The sequence below is a fragment of the Lithobates pipiens genome, unplaced genomic scaffold (assembly GCF_037356315.1).
Source record: "Lithobates pipiens isolate NorthernLeopardFrog02 unplaced genomic scaffold, aLitPip1_a1.2 Scaffold_30, whole genome shotgun sequence".
NCBI classification, from domain to species: domain Eukaryota; kingdom Metazoa; phylum Chordata; class Amphibia; order Anura; family Ranidae; genus Lithobates; species Lithobates pipiens.
Window position 1 is genome coordinate 76,727,566 of NW_027507791.1, and position 20,381 is coordinate 76,747,946.

The following is a 20,381-nucleotide window of genomic DNA, read 5'->3' on the forward strand; positions in this document are numbered from 1 at the left end:
CGGCGCTATATAAGTACCTGAAATAATAGACTTTTTATGGCTGCATGCAGATCCTTCTCAGTTCTATTGGAGCCACAGCCTTATAAAATGCTTGTGAATGCATTCCTGGGATTATCAGTCTTTGTCAGTGTCATGATGAATTTTGAGTGGTTCTATAGTGTGCTTTTAAAGCAGTATTAACCACTTGGCCACCGGAAGATTTTCCCCCTCCCCCTTCGCGACAAGGCCATTTTTTCCAATACGGCACTGGGTTATTTTAACTAACAATTCCGTGGTCATGTGACTCTGTACCCAAATCAAATTGTCATTTTCTCCCCACAAATAGAGCTTTCTTTTGGTGGTACTTGATCACCTCTGTTTTTTGCGCTATGAACAAAGACTGCCAATTTTGAAAAACGTAACATTTTTTTTTACTTTTCTGCTATAAAAAATATCCAATAAAAAAAAAAAATGTAAAAAATCAAATTTCTTCATAAATTTAGGCCAATGTGTATTCTGCTACATGTTTTTGGTAAAAAAAAATCCCAATAAGTGCATATTGATTGGTTTTCGCAAAAGTTATAGTGCAGAGGTAGGCAACCCCTGACACTGGTGCCGCAAGCAGCACACAGACAGAGACTCTTTTGCCGGCACTCGACTCCCTCCCCATCAGAAGAGCAGTGCAGGGAAGTGTCAGTGAGACAGTAATGCATTACAATTTCAGAGTTCCCCACACGGCACCTGTACTGAGGGGTAAGGCACTGTGTCCCCACACATTGTAAAAGATGGGAAACTGAACTACTTGCAATCATGATAAGCTGACAAAAAAAAATAATGACCAATGAAGAAAATATTGCTATTTTATATATTTATTTAAGTTTAATAAGTGGGTGGAACTCCGCTTTAATAAACTGTATTTTTTTAAATTTTGCATATTTAATTCTAATGCCTTATAGTCTTTATAGACCCTTATAGGTTCAAACACGCTTATAGCTCAAAATTATTCACACCAGCAGATGGCTCCACATTGATCTCCAATGGCTCTCGTAAAGACCCTACAGGAGTCAAACCCACTCTGCTCTCTGTGTACTTCTCCTTTTAAGAATGCCTCCGTGAAGTTCACCGGTAGCTCCAAACATACATGAAAATATAAAGTGTTTCTAATAGTGCAGTACCAGTTGTTGAGTGGAATGAAACCTCACCACCCCAGCGTCTATGGTATAAAAACAGCATATAAAATTCCAGCAAGTCTCAAGTAGATTACCGCCAGGCTCTACCTCTGGGGTGAGGTGATTTATGTGAGACTGGTCAGAATTTTATATGCTGTTTTTAGACTTTTTTTTTTTTTTAACCCCTTATGCTGACTGCACGCACATATGCGGCCTTGGCTTGAAGGGGTTATACCGCTGCAGGCATCACCCCGGTACAATTTTTTTTTTTTTTTTTTAGAGCTGGTGGTCGTGTTTTTTTTTTTTTTTTTTTTTTTTTTTTATTATTTTATTACTAACAGCTGATGTGGCTAAAAGCTTCTCGGCTGTAATCCTAAAGGAGCGGGAGGGGGTGTTCCATCTCTCCCCCCCCCCCCCCTTCCGCTGCTCTTCCTGGGCCTCCTGTCCCACAATCCGGCACTTCCACCCAGCTAGGCTGAAACTGGAACGAAGGTGAAAACTGCTTCGATTTAGTCGCCTATGTAAAAACACGGAGGTGCTTTTCCTCACCAAGCAGCCGCCATCATGGGAGTAGATATTCTTCGCAACAAAGAGCACAAGGTGTGGCAAAAAGAGCCCAAATGTCAGGATATCTACCTTAGACTTCTGGTTAAGGGATATCGTTTGTTGGCTCGTCGTACAAAGGCCACCTTCAACAACGTGGTTTTAAGGCGTCTTTTTCGTGAGCCGCACTAACAGACCATCCCTCTCTCTGTCTCGTTTGATTTGCAACATGAAGCTTCCTGGACGTGAAAGCAAAACTGCTGTGGTGGTTGGATGCATCACAGATGATGTCAGAATTCAAGATATCCCCAAACTCAAGGAGTGTGCGCTTAGTGTCTTCCGGAGTACACAGAAGAATTCTTAAAACTGGTGGACAATTTTTGACATTTGACCAGTTGGCTTTCGCTGCCCCCAAAGGCTAGAATACTGTTCTGCTTTCTGATCCTCATAAGGAACGTGAGGTGTACAGACATTTTGGAAAGGCACCTGGTATCCCACACAGTCACACCAAGCCCTACCTTCATTCTAAGGGTAGGAAGTCTGAGCGCACGAGAGGTCGCAGAGGTTACAAGAACTAAACGCCATCAGTGCTTTGTAATAATTAAAGATGTTAACTCTTTAACCACTTTCAGACCGGACCATTTTGCTGGCTTAAGAGCAGACCACTTTGTGATTCGGCACTGCGTCGCTTTAACTGACCATTGCGCCGTCATGCGACGTGGCTCCCAAACAAAATTGACATTCTTTTTTCCCCACAAATAGTTTTCTTTTGGTGGTATTTGATCACCCCTGCAGTGTTTTTTATTTTTTACACCAAAAAAGAGCGTAAATTTTGAAAAAAATGCATTATTTTTTACTTTTTGCTATAAAAAAATATCCCTCAAAAATATATATAAAAAAACAAACATTTTTTTTTCCAGTTTAGGCCAATACGTATTTTTCATATTTTTGGTAAAAAATCGCATTAAGCAATTTATTGATTGGTTTGCGCAAAATTTATAGCGTTTACAAAATAGGGGATAGTTTTATGGCATTTTTATTAATAATTTTTTATTACTAGTAATGGCGATCAGCAAATATATATATATATATATATATATATATATATATATATATATATATATATATATATATATATATATATATATATATATATATATATATATATATATATATATATATATATAAAAAATATAAGATTTTTTTACCAGGGGTTGGCAGTGTAGTGGTTAAGTGTGTCTTAGGGGAGTGTTACTAACTGTGGGGGGGCGTGGCTGTGTGTTGGTGAACACTGATCTCTGCTCCAATCACAGGGAGCAGAGATCAGTGTCACTTTGTCAGGAAGATCCTGCCAGCGAAAGACAGTCTGGGCCTTCCGCCGGGCGTTCGTGCCTGGTTGCACATGTGCCTGTTGGCGCCAGACGGGCTATTTAACTCGGTCTGTCACATTGAGTTCTTGCTGTCTGATCTACAGCGTGCGAGTATCCTGACCCTGAGAACCTGCCTTCTGTGACCTTTTGACCCAGCTTGTCTACCTACCATCCCCGCTATCCGCCTGCACCTGATTCTGGCCTGCCTTACTACCCTTCTGTTTAATCCTCTGGTACCTCTGCTGTCTGCCTGATTACCGACCCGGCTTGTCCGACCATCCTCCTGCTTGCTCCTTTGGTACCTCCGCTGACCGTCTGACCACCAACCCGGCCTGTCTGACTTCCCTGACTTCCCTGACTTCCCTGCTTCCAGCATCCTGGTGCCTGTGCTGTCCTCCCTCCAGTTGTTGGTCCAGCTCCTGCCTGCAGTCCAGCTTCAGCCTGAGCTCCTGCTTCTGAGTCCTGCTTCCAGCTGCCTACCTGCTGTTCTGTTCCAGCCTGCTGTACCTGCCTGCTGACCCAGCTCCTTCCCGGTCCCAGCCTGTCTCCTGATCCTGCTGGAGGTTCCGCTACATAGTACTTTCTGGATTCCAGACTCCTCCGCTGCTGTTGATCCTGCCAGGCACTCGTGCCACTCCGAACTCCTGTCCTTCCTGTATACTCTACCAGGGCCCTCGAGTCGGAGCCGCAAGAGAGGTCTCTCCCTGCAGGTCGGGCTCTTCCACTAGGTACGTGACACACTTGTTGCTAGGCAGAACGGGGAGCTGCTGTTTACTTCCGCATCTCCTCGTTCAGCCTCCCTGTGAGACGATCGTGGGTATCCCCGCGGCCATTGAGTCCACGGGACCCGCGACCGGACTCACGGGGGTCCCGACCACCACGTGTGTGCGGCGGCGCGCACGCGATGGCACAGCGGCAATTTCAAATGGACGTACCTGTATGCTAATTTTGCCTGCCTGTGCTATTGTGCTGTTAATGGCGCCGATTCTTAAACAAAAAAAAAAAGACAGTATTCAGAATCACTGTTGTTGGCGATCTGAATACTTTTAAGTGCAAAGGAGGGATTTGGGGTCTTTTAGATCCCCAATCCCTCCATAAATACCTGTCATCACCTATTACTGTCACAAGGGATGTTTACATTTCTTGTGACAGCAATAAAAGTGATCAGAATTTTTTACTTTTTGTCTCTTTAAAAAACAAAAAAAAAAAACTTAAGAAAAATAAGAAAATGCATGTGCATGTAAACAGTGTTAAAATCACACGCAGTCCTTGGAGCAAGAGCAATACTTCCAGCAAAAGACCCTCTGTAACTCTAACCCGATAACCGTTTTTTAAAGCGTCGCCTATGGATATTTTTAGGTACCATAGTTTGTTGCCATTCAACAAGTGTGCGCAATTTCAAAGCATAACCTATTTGGTATCTATTTTCTCGGCATGACATCCTATTTCACATTATACAAAACAAATGGGCTAACTTTACTGTGTGTGTTTTAATTGTTTACATTGTGGATCTAATGATGGAATTGTCTACACCGAGGATCTAAAAATAGATTGTGGATCTAAAAATAGATTGTATTGTTTACATTGTGGATCTAAAAATAGATTGAATTCTATAGATTGTTGATCTAAAAGTAGATTGCGTATCTAAACATAGATTGAATTGTTTAAATTGTGGATCTAAAAATGGATTGAATTGTTTACATTGTGGATCTAAAAGTAGATTGTATTGTTTACATTGTGGGTCTAAAAATAGATCAGGATTCTAAAAAATAGATCAAGATTCAAAAAAATAGATTGAATTGTTTACATTGTGGATCTAAAAATAGGTCGAGATTCTAAAAATAGATTGTGGATCTAAAAATCAAGATTCTAAAAATAGATTGAATTGCTTACATTGTGGATCCAAAAATGGATCAAGATTCCAAAAATGGATTGAATTGTTTTACATTGTGGATCTAAAAGTAGATTGTGGATCTAAAAGTAGATTGAATTGTTTACATTGTGGAGCTAAAAATAGATCAAGATTCTAAAAATAGATTGTTGATCTAAAAATAGATCAATATTCTAAAAATAGATCAAGATTCTAAAAATCGATTCTAAAAATTGAATTGTTTACATTGTGGCTCTAAAAATAGATCAAGATTCCAAAAATAGATCAAGATTCCAAAAATAGATCAATATTCCAAAAATAGATCAAGATTCTAAAAATAGGTCAAGATTCTAAAAATTGAATTGTTTTACATTGTGGATCTAAAAATAGATCCAGATTCTAAAAATAGATCCAGATTCTAAAAATAGATTGTGGATCTAAAACTAGGTTGAATTGTTTACATTGTGGATCTAAAAATAGATCAAGATTCTAAAAATAGATCAAGATTGTGGATCTAAACAGGGCTGAAACAACTAATTGATCGACAACTAATCGATTATGAAATCGATTACTATTTTCATAATCGATTAATCGGCCAGTAACATTATGGGGTTTAAAAAAAAAGCAAAAATGAGCCCTTTATAGTATAAAAATATAATCACTACTGTAAATATTACTTTCACTGTTCTACGGTAAAAAAATGAACCCCTTCTAGTAGTGGTTATCTGCTTTTTTGTACTATAAAGGGCTAATTTTAGTCTTTTTAACCCCATTCTGTTACTACACGTCTTAGGCCTGGTTCACATCTATATGTTTGTTGGTGCTTTTTACAGAAACGTACTACAGTTCATTCACATGGTTTCCTATGGGATATGTTTACATCTGTGCTTTTTTTCGGCCGCTGCGTATTTGGTAGGGGTCAGGGACTTTTAACGTGAAACGTTTTTTTGGTTCAATGTACTTCAATGGAGATGCTGCAGAAAAGAATAATGTGTTTTTGCAGCAATTTGTTTTTTAGTCTGCCCAAAATAAAAAAAAATAAAAAAAACGCAAATTGCAGTAAAATCAGGTGCGTAAAAATCAAAACGCACTGCAGAAACGGATCAAAAGCAAAAACTGCATAGGTGTGTACTGAGCCTTATGCTGGCCTCAAGGATCATTTTTCAGGTGAGAATATTCAGATCAAAAATCTTTGTACGTTTGAATGAAAGAATTTTGTTTGAAATTTTCACTTAATTTCTGAACAAAAACCACATACACTGTCTGCAAATTCCTTTGACCAAGAAGTTTTCTATTTCCAAATTTTCCTGTCACCGTGGTTGAAAATGAACGTCAATTTGACCCACTTTTTTTTTTTTTTTTTTTTAAAGGTTAAAGATTAATCGAAACAATAATCGTCCAACTAATCGATTATGAAAATAATCGTTAGTTGCAGCCCTAGATCTAAACACCAATTGTGGATCTAAACATAGATTGGATTGTTTACATTGTGGATCTAAAAATAGATCAAGGTTCTAAAAATAGATCAAGAGTGTGGATCTAAAAATAGATCAAGAGTGTGGATCTAAAAATAGATCAAGAGTGTGGATCTAAAAATAGATCAAGAGTGTGGATCTAAAAATAGATCAAGAGTGTGGATCTAAAAATAGATCAAGAGTGTGGATCTAAAAATAGATCAAGAGTGTGGATCTAAAAATAGATCAAGAGTGTGGATCTAAAAATAGATCAAGAGTGTGGATCAAATTGTCTACACTGAGGATCTAAAAATAGATCAAGATTCTAAAAATAGATTGTGGATCTTAAAATAGATTGTGGATGTAAACCCGGAATTTTTTATTTTTTTATTTTTTTTGATGTCATAATGTAGTGAATAATATTTGCTATCATTTGAGCCCAGTCTTGCCACACAGTTATTCCCTCTCTGAGCAATCTTCTTTTATTGTTCAGTGAGATAAATCTTGACAAACAGACAAAAACTTTGTCAAAACCTCCCCCTTGCTGTGAATGACAGGGTATTTACATATTTCATGCAGTAGACTGAGACGTACATCCTGTGTGTAAAGTTCACAATTCACATTCCCCCTCCCCTCCAGCTCTCCCAGGATTGGCTGCCTTTACTGTGTTTTGACTGGTTGTTTCTCATCATAGGGTGTGATCCTCCTGTATGCTGCAGTGAACAGCCAGCAGAATATACAGACAAGTTTAGGGGAGCTGTATGTAGTCCGAGCTGGGCAGAGTAGAGCATCCAGTGATCTGATGATTGTTAGAGTGCAGTGTGTGTATCTGAAGTCACCTGATCACAGTTGCAACATTCCTTTCCATCACCAGGATCTGTTATGTGGGGGAGGGTTGGATTTCTCACTTTTTATAATTGCACCCAGTAAGGCTGAATGAGCTTGGGGCCAGTTCACACCAGTGCGTTGTGCGAGATCGCATGTGATGCCCACCGCAGTGCAGTACAAATTTCATGCAATGTCCGTGCAGTGCGATTTCAGCCATACAGATGCTATGGCAGATATTGCACCACATTCGGAGCAAACTCGCACAGGACCCTTTTTGGTCCACACCAGAATCGCATGGTTGTTCACACCTATGCTATCTGATTCATGTCCTGTCAGTTCGCAGTGCGATATGCAAGCTAAAATGGGGGTGTCGTTAACATTGTATGACACTCCCCAGCAGTTTGCATATGGCAGTGTGAATTGCTGTGCGAGTCGGATGCAATGTGGGAAGCCGCAGTGGATTCGCAGGGTTTCCTGCATCACACCAGTGTGACCCGAGCCTCAAAGCATACAGCCTACAAATGTCACCTGACTGCTCCCACCAAGGCTCGGTTCACACTGGTGCGATTCGGGAACCCTTCGAATCCACTGCGGACTCGCGCGTCAGTTCACACTGCCATATGTGAACTGCTGGGGAGTGTCATACAGTGTTAATGAAACCCCCCATTTCAGCTCACATATTGCACTGCATTCTGACAGTTTGGACATGTATTGGATCGCATAGGTGTGAACACCCATGTGATCCGATTCTGATGCGGAACAAAAAAAGGTCCTGTGCATGTTTGGACAGGTTGTATGGCTGAAATCCCATCGCACAGACACTGCATGTGATCTGAACAGCAATGCGGTGCAAATCACAGGAATGCGGAGTGTACAGTGGTGGTATTAATTAATTTTTACAATTTTTAATTTTTTTGTTTTACAATTTTTTTTCTTTTTGTACAATTTTAACAATGATAGGTGGGTGTGCTTTTATTTTATTTTTTTATATATTTTTACACAGTGCTTTTGGAAAAGGGGGTGGTTGGTGTCAGTGGGGCTGGGGACATTGTCGGTGGGGCTGGGGATGGTGAGCGCGCTCTGCATCTCCTGCATGCTCTGGCCAAGGGGAGTGTAGTGGTGGGCGCGGAGTCTGCTGACATCATGACTCTGCCCACCAAGTGCCGATAACATACCAGTCCACTGAATCTGCTGTTTTTGGGGGCTTCAAACTGCTAAACGGGACACATTTGACAGGTAAGGATACATGCAGGAGGTATATATATATATATATATATATATATATATATATATATATATATATATATATATATATATATATATATATATATATATATATATATATATAATATATATATCTATCCTTTTATAGTTCAGCACTATGGTAGTACTTTAGAATTGATGAGCGTGGGTTTACATCCACTTTAAAATAGATTGTGGATCTAAAAATAGAATTGTTTACATTGTGGATCTTAAAATAGATTATGGATCTAATAATGGAATTGTCTACATTGAGGATCTAAATATAGATTGAATTGTTTACATTGTTGATCTTGAAATAGATTGTGGATCTAAAAATAGAATTATTTACATTGGTTACAATCTATTTTTAGATCCACAAAGTAAACAATTCAATCTATTTTTAGATGCACAATGTAACCAATTCAATCTATTTTTAGATTCACATTGTAGATCTAAAAATAGATTGAATTGGTTACATTGTGGATCTAAAAATAGATTGAATTGTTTACCTTGTGGATCCAATGATACATTGATGATGTAAAAATAGATTGATGGATGTAAAAGTTGATTACATTTTTTACATTGAAGATCTAAAATTGTTAGAACATTGTCTAACTTATTGCAGAACTGCAATATTGCAGTGGACAGTCTGGTCATTAACTGACACGTTTGACACTTTTTTGGGGGGGACCAGTGACACTAATACAGTGTTCAGTGCTAAAATTATACAATCACTGTACGACTGACACTGGTTGGGAAAGGGTTAACATGGGGTGATCAAAGGGTTAACTGTGTGCCTAGGTCAGTGATGGCAAACCTTGGCACACCAGATGTTTTGGAACTACATTTCCCATGATGCTTATGCACTCTGCAGTGTAGTTGAGAATCATGGGAAATGTAGAAAGAAAAAAATAAGGGTTGGAACTTTGAATGAGGCATGTGGGACATGGCTGGCAAATAGGACAATTGTTGAAAAAGATTGTGTGTGTGTTCTCATAAAATCATGCACAAGATGACACAACATAATAAAAACATACATGAAATGGAGACAAATAACAATAACAGGTTACAAACCATAAATACTAGGGGTGCAACGGATCAAAAAACTCACGGATTGGATCGTTCCTCGGATCAGAGTCATGGATTGGATCATTTTTCAGATCAGCAAATAATAATTGAATTTGCAAAAACCAGTGAAACCACCATATAGTCCTCACTGTAATATCCACAATCTCCCCCACTGTAATATTTGAGCATGGCTGGGTATCGCAGAGTTTTATAGGGTATGGCTGGGTACTGCAGGGTACTGTAGAGTATTGGCAGGGTACTGTAGGGTATGGTATTGCAGAGTATTGGCCGGGTATGGTATTGCAGAAAGTAAAAAACGCCTGACCTGCTTGGACCCCAGCAAAACGTAAGCATGCCTCCATCCCTGTAATTAATAAAAGAAAATACAGAAAGTGGGTTGTGGGACTTCAATACCGGGCACTTAAATACCTTCCTGCCCAGACCAATTTTCAGCTTTCAGCGCTGTCGTACTTTGAATGACAATTGCACGGTCATGCTACACTGTACCCAAATGAAATCTTTATAATTTTTTTCCCCACAAATAGAGCTTTCTTTTGGTGGTATTTGATCACCTCTACGGTTTTTATTTTTTGCTAAAGAAATAAAAAAATGCCGAAAATTTTGAAAAAAAGTTTTTTTTTGTTTCAGTTTCAAAACTTTGTAAATAAGTTTTCTCCTGCACTGATGGGGCGGCACTGATGGGCATGGATAGGCGGTATGGATGGGCATGGATAGGCGGTACAGATGGGCATGGATGGGTACTGATAGGCGGCACGGATGGGCACTGATAGGCAGCATTGTATTGTTTTATACTGTTCTAATGGATGCCAATCAGTGCCAATGATTGGCATCCATTGTGGCATCCATTGTGGGCACTGACATCCATTGTGGGCACTGATTGGCATCCATTGTGGGCACTGACTGGAATCCCTGGTGGTCTAGGGTTGCATACCTTGTGCTGGGCATCCCTGGTGGTCTGGTGGCGTCCCTGGTGGTCAAGTGTGGGCATCCTCGGGGGGGGGGGGGGGGGGCTGTGCTGATTATCGATCAGCACAGACCCCCCCTGTCAGAGGAGCAGCAGATCGGCTCTCCTCTACTCGCTTCTGACAGACGCGAGTGAGGAAAAGCCGATCACTGGCTCTTCCTATTTACACTGTGATCAGCCGTGATTTGACACAGCTGATCACGTGGTAAAGAGTCTCCGGAGACTCTTTACCGATATCGTAGTTGCGGGGTGTCAGACTGACACCCTGCAACAACGATCGCCACGATGCACGCCCCCGGGGCGCGCAGCGGCTCAAACTCCTGATCACGTCATATGACGTCCGGTCAGGGTTTTGAAACCACTATGCTGCCGTGCTTTTGCTATAGGGAGGGTGGCAAGTGGTTAAATGAGGCATGGATATGTATTTGGAATGATCTAGGATACCTAAAGTTAAATTAATTATCACTGTCCCTACTGGGAAGATCTGTATAACCATAAAGAGTTGCTAATCAATCCAATGAATTAAATACATTTGCTGAATAGTAAATGTATATACTGTATCATAATATATAATACATAGATCATGCAGAAAGAAGCATAATAAATTATAATAATTATATTGACCTATTTAATGTATATAATAGATAGACATAGTTGGTACAAGCAATCACAATTAAAAAAATTGAATGACTATACAGAACAAGTGAAAATGGTTATCCTAATAAATATAAATATTAAATCCAGTTAAATGAAATTCATGATTAAAGCAAGCTTGACTTGGCATCCCTAAATGTGGACTCTATGCGTTTCCCCAGGAGTGGGATGCATCAAAAATGGCTAAAAAAGATCAAGTAACTAACTCAATCACTGTCTCAAATAGAAAATCATGCTTTCTAAAAGAGCAGGTTTTGAAAGCATGATTTTCCTGATGATTGGCTGAAATCGCCATGAAACACTCGCCACACTCAGGGATGCTAAGTCAAGCTTGCTTCAATCATGAATTTCATTTAACTGGATTTATTTATATTAGGATAACCATTTTCACTTGTTCTGTATATTCATTCAATTTTTTAATTGTGATTGCTTGTACCAATTATGTCTATCTATTATATACATTCAATATAATTATTATTATAATTTATTATGCTTCTTTCTGCATGATCTATGTATTTTATATATTATGATACATTATATATATTTACTATTCAGCAAATGTATTTAATTCATTGGATTGATTAGCAACTCTTTATGGTTATACAGATCTTCCCAGTAGGGACAGTGATAATTTTAACTTTAGGTATCCTAGATCATTTAAATGCATATCCATGCCTCATTTAAAGTCCCACAACCCACTTTCTGTATTTTCCTTTATGCTATTGCAGAGTATTGGCAGGGTAGGGTATGGAGGGATGGCTGTGACTGCAATTGTCACAGAGCAGCGCTGTGGGCACTACAGATGCAGCCCACAGCGCTGCTTCCATCTGATCTCTCCCCTCCACTGTACAGATCTGTACACTGAGGGGAGAGAGGAACCGGCGTCATGACGACGCCGGTTTATTTACAAGTGATCTCTGTCATTTGACGGAGCGATCACATTGGGTGTAGAAAGATGGCTGCCGCTTCGGAGCTAAGCCGAAGCCAGTGCCTTTCCTAAGGCCGAGAACGTGGAGCGCTCTGCAGGTCGAGGCGTGTGCCGATCTGAGCGGGGTGACCCGTTCGGATCAGTGATGATCCGTTGCATCCCTAATAAATACATACAAGTATAAGTAATAGCATGGCATATTGCATTGTAAATGTGGGAGACCATCCTACTTTGTACCAGAATGCTTGAAAAATGAAATGGTAGAATATATGCTGAATGAAATTGAAGGGCATATAAAGCGGTCTAACAGACCTATTGCATTGCTATAAATTGCTGATGCGTTTCTGTGGATACCGTCCACTTCATCAGGGGAGAATGCATCAATCATCTACAGAATTATGGGGGGGGGGGGGGATCTGGTGCCAGAGGGCACCAGGTTGAAACCTCTAGGGGGTTTTAACCTGGAAATAATAGACCCCTAGGGGTTTCAACCCTAGAGGGCATGGTTGAAACCCCTAGGGGTCTATTATAGCCAGACCACATGATTAAGGTATAAAAATATAAATTTTATTAAACATACGTAAATAAGAATCCAATATATAAAAGCAAAATGTGGTACCCAGTTAAACAAATGTATGAAGAAATCACTGTCCTCGGGTATAACGGACTAGTGAAGCTCCATACAGGCGTAGACACCTGACACCTTACATGTTACGGACTAACAGTCCTTCAGAGGTTTAGTCAGATGTGTACAAATATTCTACAATAAAAGAAAATATGCAAATGGTATGGATTTAGTATCCAATAAGTAACAAAGGTAAATTTGACTATCATAGAAACTACAAAAATTTGCGATGAATACAAGAACAATCGTATGTATTTTTAACCATGTGTAAAGACTACTTACAAGGCAAAAATAATCCACACAGGACAAATCTGAGTGAAGATGGAACTTCCTGACCTAACAGACTCCAGAACCAGCAGGCAGACAATGCTTCACTGCAAGGACTGGGAATTGAGGAGCAAATGGCTCCTACTTGGACTGGGCCAAAATCTCTATGTTGGAAAAAATAAAATGTAATTAAAGATCACTACAGGTATATTAAGTGCAACAAATGGAGCACAGAAAAGGACTTTTGCAGCACTGATTAAGGCTGCATCAGACACAGGTGTAGATAAGATTAGATAAGATCGGCATACCTTTTGATATTAAGCGTCCGGAATTGTGATACTTTTTCTCCATGCACTTCCTCAGCATGAATTGTAAATGCTGAGAGTGCAGGTATAAAAAGGTGTGTATCAAGGCACTTAGCCTATCGCAATTGATGATTTTATACTGGTCCCAGTGAAGAGGGCAGAGACACAGCCGCCGTGTCGGTTAGCATCCTCAACCAGCCCCCGGGAAAATAATGACGCGTGGCATGAGCCTGCTCAAAGGGGCAGAGTCGCATCCCAGTCTTCAAGTGGGTAAGGAGTCCTGGGCAGGAGAATGCTGTGATGAGTTCAGGAAGTTATGTATAGCACCCTGCCAGCCCCTCCCACCAGCCATGATCTGCTTGTATTATTCAGAGAAGCACAGGGACCCAGTGATGCCACAGGGTCTAAAATAATCTATGTATTAAAATCTGAAATTCTTTATGAAAAAATGGCATTATCATGTGGGTGGGAGGAGTGGAGAACTAGAGATTATGTAAGAAAATATGAGCAGATTAATTTTTCTTCTTTTCTCAAATCTACCACAGGATGGCAGACAAGCACTTCTTTTTTTAAATTTTGTTTAGGCCTTGTTCACACTAGCAATCTGCACTGAATGTACAGCTGCTGGTGTTCGCTGGGAGAAATGATTCCGAAGCATCAAATTGTTTGCATTTTTTTTTCACCCTTTTTTGTTAGAATTTCATTTAAATGTCACAAGTGACTTTATTAAGTTAAATTAGCCAAAGGGAGGCTCCAAGCTGTGGATTGCGTTACACCACGCTGCACTGAAATAAAAAAAAAAAAAAAAAAAATATATATATATATATATATATATATATATATATATATATATATATATATATATATATATATATATATTCTATATTGCATACCGTACTTTATTGAGCACACACTAGCACCATGGTGTGAAATGGATCTAATGGGTAACAAGTAAATTTGCATTGTCTTGCATCGGGATTGCTCTGGGCAAGGTGCCTAACACAGTCCCAAGGTACCGGTTATGATCGGGCCCTTAATGTTTTTTTGTCTCTGCTACATATATAGAGGCACCACAACTTTATACTGGTTTTGGCTATTTCAGTGCTATCTGTGAGCCGGTATACTCATGATTGTGTTCTTCATGCACAATCCATGATGCTCCGGGTCTCAGTGGTGTATTAAATTTCTTTATCTGTGGTTTGTCAGCGTTTCTCCATGACCTCTCTAACTGACCCACATAAGTCTGCTATAATAGAAATATCACAGCGACCATTGCTGATTTTTAAGTAAAAAGATGTATTAGAAAATTCAAAGTTGACATAAAAGGTCACTTTATCAGCACAAATGTATACAAAAAATCACAGTGTTCTCAGATGTGCATTGGCTGTGGACTTAGACCCCAAAACATCCAAACCTGAGCTATAATGCGCATCCCATATAAACACCATGCGGCTCAGACGTTGAAGGACATTGCTATTGCTGAGATATCTGGTGTACCTGTCAGAAACCATGAATCAGACTGAGACAGAAGTACAATTAAATCACACTTGTTTATTAAAGCGGAGGTCCACCCTAAAGTGGACCTTCCGCTCATCGGAACCCTCCCCCCCTCCGGCGCCACAATTGGCACCTTTCAGGGGGGAGGGGGGTACAGATACCTGTACAGTACAGGTATCTGCACCCACTTCCGGGATAGCTCTCTGCGGAAAGGGGCGTATATTACGCCCCTTTCCGCAAGTCCCGCCCCTTTCCGCAAGTGCCCCGCTGCCTGCTGGGAAAACACACAGATCCCAGAGGCAGCGGGGACCGTCCTTATTGCGCAGCGCGGCTCGCGCATGCGCATTAGGGAACCGGGAAATGAAGCCGAAAGGCTCCATTTCCTGATTCCCATACCCAAGGTGGCGGCGGCAGCACCCGAGAAACGATCTACAGATCGGCTTTGGGTGCCGACATCGCAGGCGCGCTGGACAGGTAAGTGTCACTATTTTAAAAGTCAGCAGCTGCAGTATTTGTAGCTGCTGGCTTTTAAAAAAAAAAAAACGCGGAGTCCCGGCGGACTCCCGTTTTAATAAAAATTAAAAGGTAAATAGAAAAAGCGTAGTCAAGCATAGCCAGAGTCCAGTAACCAGATCGGGTAGTCAGCCAGGCCTGAAGTCAGGGATCCAAGTAGAGCAACTGCAAGCAGGATAAGGAGCCAGGAGGGATGTCAGCAAGCCAGTCTTGAAACATACCGCAGGAGATGGTTCCTTGTGATGTGACCAATGCGAAGGCAGAGGTGAAGTGAGCTGTAAGGCTTTAAACAGGCAGGTCAGATGAGCATCATCGGGAACAGCTGGTAACTGGAGAGCGAAGAGAGCTGGCAATTAGCAGACAGCTGAGCGGCCAGCCCAGAGAAGGAAGGGCTAAGCCAGCCCTGACACTGACAGTACCCCCTCCTCAAGGACCCCTCTCCCTCGGAGGGCCACCGGGCTTGAAGGGAAACCGTCTATGGAACTCGTGGAGGAGGACAGGGGCATGTACGTCCAGAGGATGAAACCCAGGAGCGTTCCCGGACCGTACCCCTTCCAATGCACCAGGTACTGTATGCGCCCATGGAACCTACGGGAGTCAACAATGGATTGTACCTCATACTCCTCATAGTTCTCAACCTGAATAGGGTGAGGACGTGGCACTGAGGTGGTAAATCGGTTACAGACCAATGGTTTCAATAAGGAGACGTGAAACACATTTGAGATGCGCATACTAGGAGGAAGGTCCAACACGTAAGCCACTGGTGCTAATCCTGCGAAGGATACGGAAAGGCCCAATAAACCGAGGTGCAAGCTTCAGTGAGGGAACACGAAGCCGAAGGTTGCGAGATGACAGCCAGACCCTGTCCTCAACCTGGTAGGAAGGCGCAGGCGTCTGCGGTCAGCATGGAGTCTGTACCTATCATTAGCATGACGCAAAGCCTCCTGGACTTGTACCCAAGTGGAACGAAGACCACAGAGATGCTCCTCTAACGTGGGAATACTCTGCGGAACAAACGAGTCAGGCAACATGGAAGGTTGAAAACCATAATTCGCCATAAATGGAGACAATCGGGAGGCAGAATTCAAGGCACTGTTGTGAGCAAGCTCTGCCCAAGGTAATAGGTCAGACCAGTTGTTATGATGGTCAGAAATATAGCAACGTAGGAATTGCTCCAAGGACTGATTGGCTCGTTCCGCGGCACCATTAGACTGTGGGTGATACGCAGTAGAGAACACAAGCAGGATTCCCAACTGTGCACAAAAGGCTCGCCAGAACCGGGAGACAACCTGACTGCCCCTGTCCGAGACAATCACCTTGGGTAGCCCATGTAAGCGAAAGATCTCCTGAGCAAAAATGGAAGCCAGTTCCTTAGAGGTGGGCAACTTCTTAAGTGGAATACAATGACACATCTTTGAGAAGCGGTCAACCACCATAAGGATAACAGTGTTGCCTTGGGAGTTGGGCAACTCCACAATGAAATCCATAGACAGGTGAGTCCAGGGCCTCTCTCCATTGGGTATGGGTTGTAGGAGGCCCACTGGAAGGTGTCGTGGAGTTTTACTCTGAGCACGCACGGGACAGGCAGCTACAAGGGCAGTAACATCAGCCTGTAGACTAGGCCACCAGAATTGTTGGGAAATGGCCCAAATGAGTTGATTCTTCCCAGGATTGTCAGCTGCCTTGGGAGAATGGCAAGTCTGGAGCACAGTAGTATGGAGATTCTCTGGGACAAAGCAGCGGTCACAAGGTTTATCAGGAGGAGCATGAACCTGAGCAGCAAGAATTTTGTCACCCAAAGGAGAAGTAAGACTGGTGCGAACCATAGCCAAGATACGATCAGGAGGAATCATAGGAACCGGAACCGACTCCGACTTGGAAGTGGAGGAAAATTGTCGTGACAAGGCATCGGGTAGTATCGGGTAAGAATGAGACAATGTAATTAAAGCTCGACAAAAAAAGAGCCCATCGCGCCCTTCTGGGAGAGAGTCGCTTAGCCTCAGACAAGAATGTAAGATTCTTATGGTCAGTAAGATTAAGAAAGGGCACAGTTGTACCTTCAAGGAGATGTCTCCATTCTTTCAGGGCTAAAATGATCGCCAACAGCTCTCTGTCACCAATCTCCTAATTGCACTCAGCAGGTGACAATTTCTTGGAAAAGTAGCCACGCGGATGCATAGCGCTCTCGGAGTTAGGATGTTGAGATAGAAGGGCGCCAACTCCAGTCTCAGAAGCATTCTAGGATAAAAGGCAACGTAGGATCAGGATGTGCCAACACAGCAGAAACAAAGGCAGCCTTGAGAGTCTCAAAGGCCTTAATGGACTCCGGAGACCAACTCTGTGGGTTACCGTCCTTTCTGGTCATATCAGTCAGAGGCTTGACCAGAGACTAAAAGTTACGAATAATCTTTCGATAGTAGTTGGCAAAGCCCAGGAAATGCTGCAGAGGACGTAAACCCACGGGTCGAGGCCACTGCAGGACTGCCAACAGTTTCTCTGGGTCCATCGAAAAACCAGCAGTGGAAATGCAGTGGAAGCCTAGGAATGTAACCTGTTCACGATGGAACTCTCACTTCTCCAGTTTACAATAGAGATTATTCTCTCTTCGTTTCTGAAGCGCACAACAGACGTCTGTGTGGTGGCTCTCCAGGGATTTGGAAAATATGAGGATATCATCGAGATAAACCACCACACACAACTGCAACAAATCTCGAAGGACATCGTTAATAAATTCCTGGAAAACTGCTGGGCGTTACAAAGGCCAAAAGGCATTACCAGGTATTCATAATGGCCTGTTCTGGTATTAAACGCAGTTTTCCACTCGTTGCCCACCTTAATGCGCACGAGATTGTATGCCCCTCTCAAGTCAAGCTTCTTGAAAACCGTTACTCCCTTGAGGTGGTCAAAACACTCTGTAATCAATGGAATTGGGTAGGCATTCTTTTTTTTTTTTTTTTTTTGCAAATCTGTTTATTGGAATTTCAGACAGTGAACAAGTAACCAAAAGCAAAACAAGACAGACAAAAACAAAAACAAAAACACATACATTGGTCACGATTAGTGTTACAGGCGTGACGTGTAAAGAGTTGCAATATAAGACAGTGCATTACATAAAAAAACATGTCGGAGAATTCAAGGCATCTCACCGGCCACAAAGAGCCGACTCCATGTGCAGTAGGATGACTCAGGACTAAACCATGCTACTCAGACATACAACATTTCCACTAGTGCATATTCCTATTCATTTACAAACGAAAATGCGTTAAGTAGGCTATGGGTCTGAGGCCGTGGAGGCATCCGCCAGCCAGCTGGACCAGACCTTGTCATATTTTTGCGGGCAACCTCTATTAACATAGCAGTCCTTGTAGAGAGGCAGGCTGTCGTTCACCAATTTTTTCCACAGGGAGAGAGGGGGAGGAGTGGGCTTACGCCAGCTGAGCGCGATGGCCTTGCGGGCATAGAAGAGAAGTAGCCCAGCTAGGGTGCGCCGCGCCACAGTGGGAATTAGCTGATCTAGCAGGCCCAGTATGCAAGTTTCTATAGAGAGTGGGAGCGATATGGAGGTGACCTGTGTAATGACCCCTAGTATCCCCTTCCAATAGTCAACAATGGCTGGGCAGGTCCAAAAAATATGAATGAAGTCCCCCGGTATTGTCCCACAACGCCAACATCCCGGCGGGGAGGCGGGGTTCATTTTGTGCAGTCTGTAGGGGGTGAAATATGCTCGGTGGGCCATCTTAAACTGTATCAGCCGATCTCTCAGGGAGACCAGGGATCTGAAGGGGAAGTCCCACATGTCATCCCAATCATCGTTATCAAAGGTGGGAATGTGGGTAGGCATTCTTAATCGTGACACGATTGAGACCCCTATAATCTATACAAGGTCTCAGTTCACCGCTCTTTTTTCACAAAGAAGAAACCAGCACCAGCAGGAGACGAGGATTTGCGGATGAAACCTCGAGAGTGCGACAGCAACATACTACTCCATGGCCTTATCCTCCAAAACCGACAAAGGGTAAACCCGGCCAGGAGGAGGTATGGCACCAGGTTGAAGGTCAATTGCGCAATCATAAGACTGGTGTGGAGGCAAACTACTGGCTTGACCTTTATCAAAGACATCGCCAAAATCACGGTACTCCTCCGGCAGGGAAGGGGAGTGAAGCGGTGCACAGGACCTTTGATATCTTCAGGAAGCATGTCTCGCTGCATTGTGGTGACCAGGAGAGAACCTGTCAGGATCAGCATCTAGGGAGACCAGACACGTAGCTACACAAGGGAACCGAGAACAAACGCAGGAGATGGATAGATTAATAGAGATATTAATGGTTTGCTGTGTTTCACTATAAATATCACTTTAAAATAGATTTTATATATATATATATATATATATATATATATATATATATATATATATATATATATATATATATATATATATATATATATATATATATATATATATATAGTGATATTTATAGTGAAATACAGTAAACGTGAACATTAACAAACCCCAAAAGAACCTAACTATATACAAAACCCTCTAAAGGATAAGGGAATGCAAGGAAGAGGGATCTCAACAGGGTACTCGAATAGAAACAAGGCAGAGCAGTACAGACTAGATCAAGCTAGGCACAGCTGGCAAGGAAGGGACCAGAATCATGACGCATTGGGGAAAGGGAGGAAAAGCCTTAAGTAGCACCCAGGCACCTGAACATTAATTAGCCTGATTACACCAGTCTGCTGGCTCCTGGGTGACACCTGCTGGTGGACACTAGAACTGCAGCAAACGGCCCAGAGCAGGCTAGTGCCACCAGCAGGCAAACTTAATCCTAACAGAACCTCAGCACGGAGCCAATCAAGAGGTGTTGTGCCTCTGTAACCAAGGATAACCAATAACCAGCGGAAACCTGGGTGAGGAAATAACTTGGAATTGGATTCTCTCATGGTGAAGAGCCTCTACGGCCATGGACAATGGAACCGTCAAATGAGTCACATGGGCAGGCTGTAAAGATCTCCCGTCAAGAGCCTCAATGGCAAGTGGAGTGTCACGCAGCGGAATTGAGTGCCACAAAACAAATGCAGCA

The 20,381-nt window shown here is 42.1% G+C and overlaps 1 protein-coding gene and 1 pseudogene across 1 annotated transcript in view; both read left to right on the top strand.

Moving 5' to 3' along the window:
• The window catches only part of BRF1 (BRF1 general transcription factor IIIB subunit), a 623,639-nt gene that overhangs the window by 11,974 nt on the left and 591,284 nt on the right, over positions 1-20,381 (top strand). The gene's annotated exons all lie outside the window — the stretch shown is intronic.
• LOC143942102 (large ribosomal subunit protein eL18 pseudogene) lies at positions 1,713-2,269 on the top strand (annotated as a pseudogene).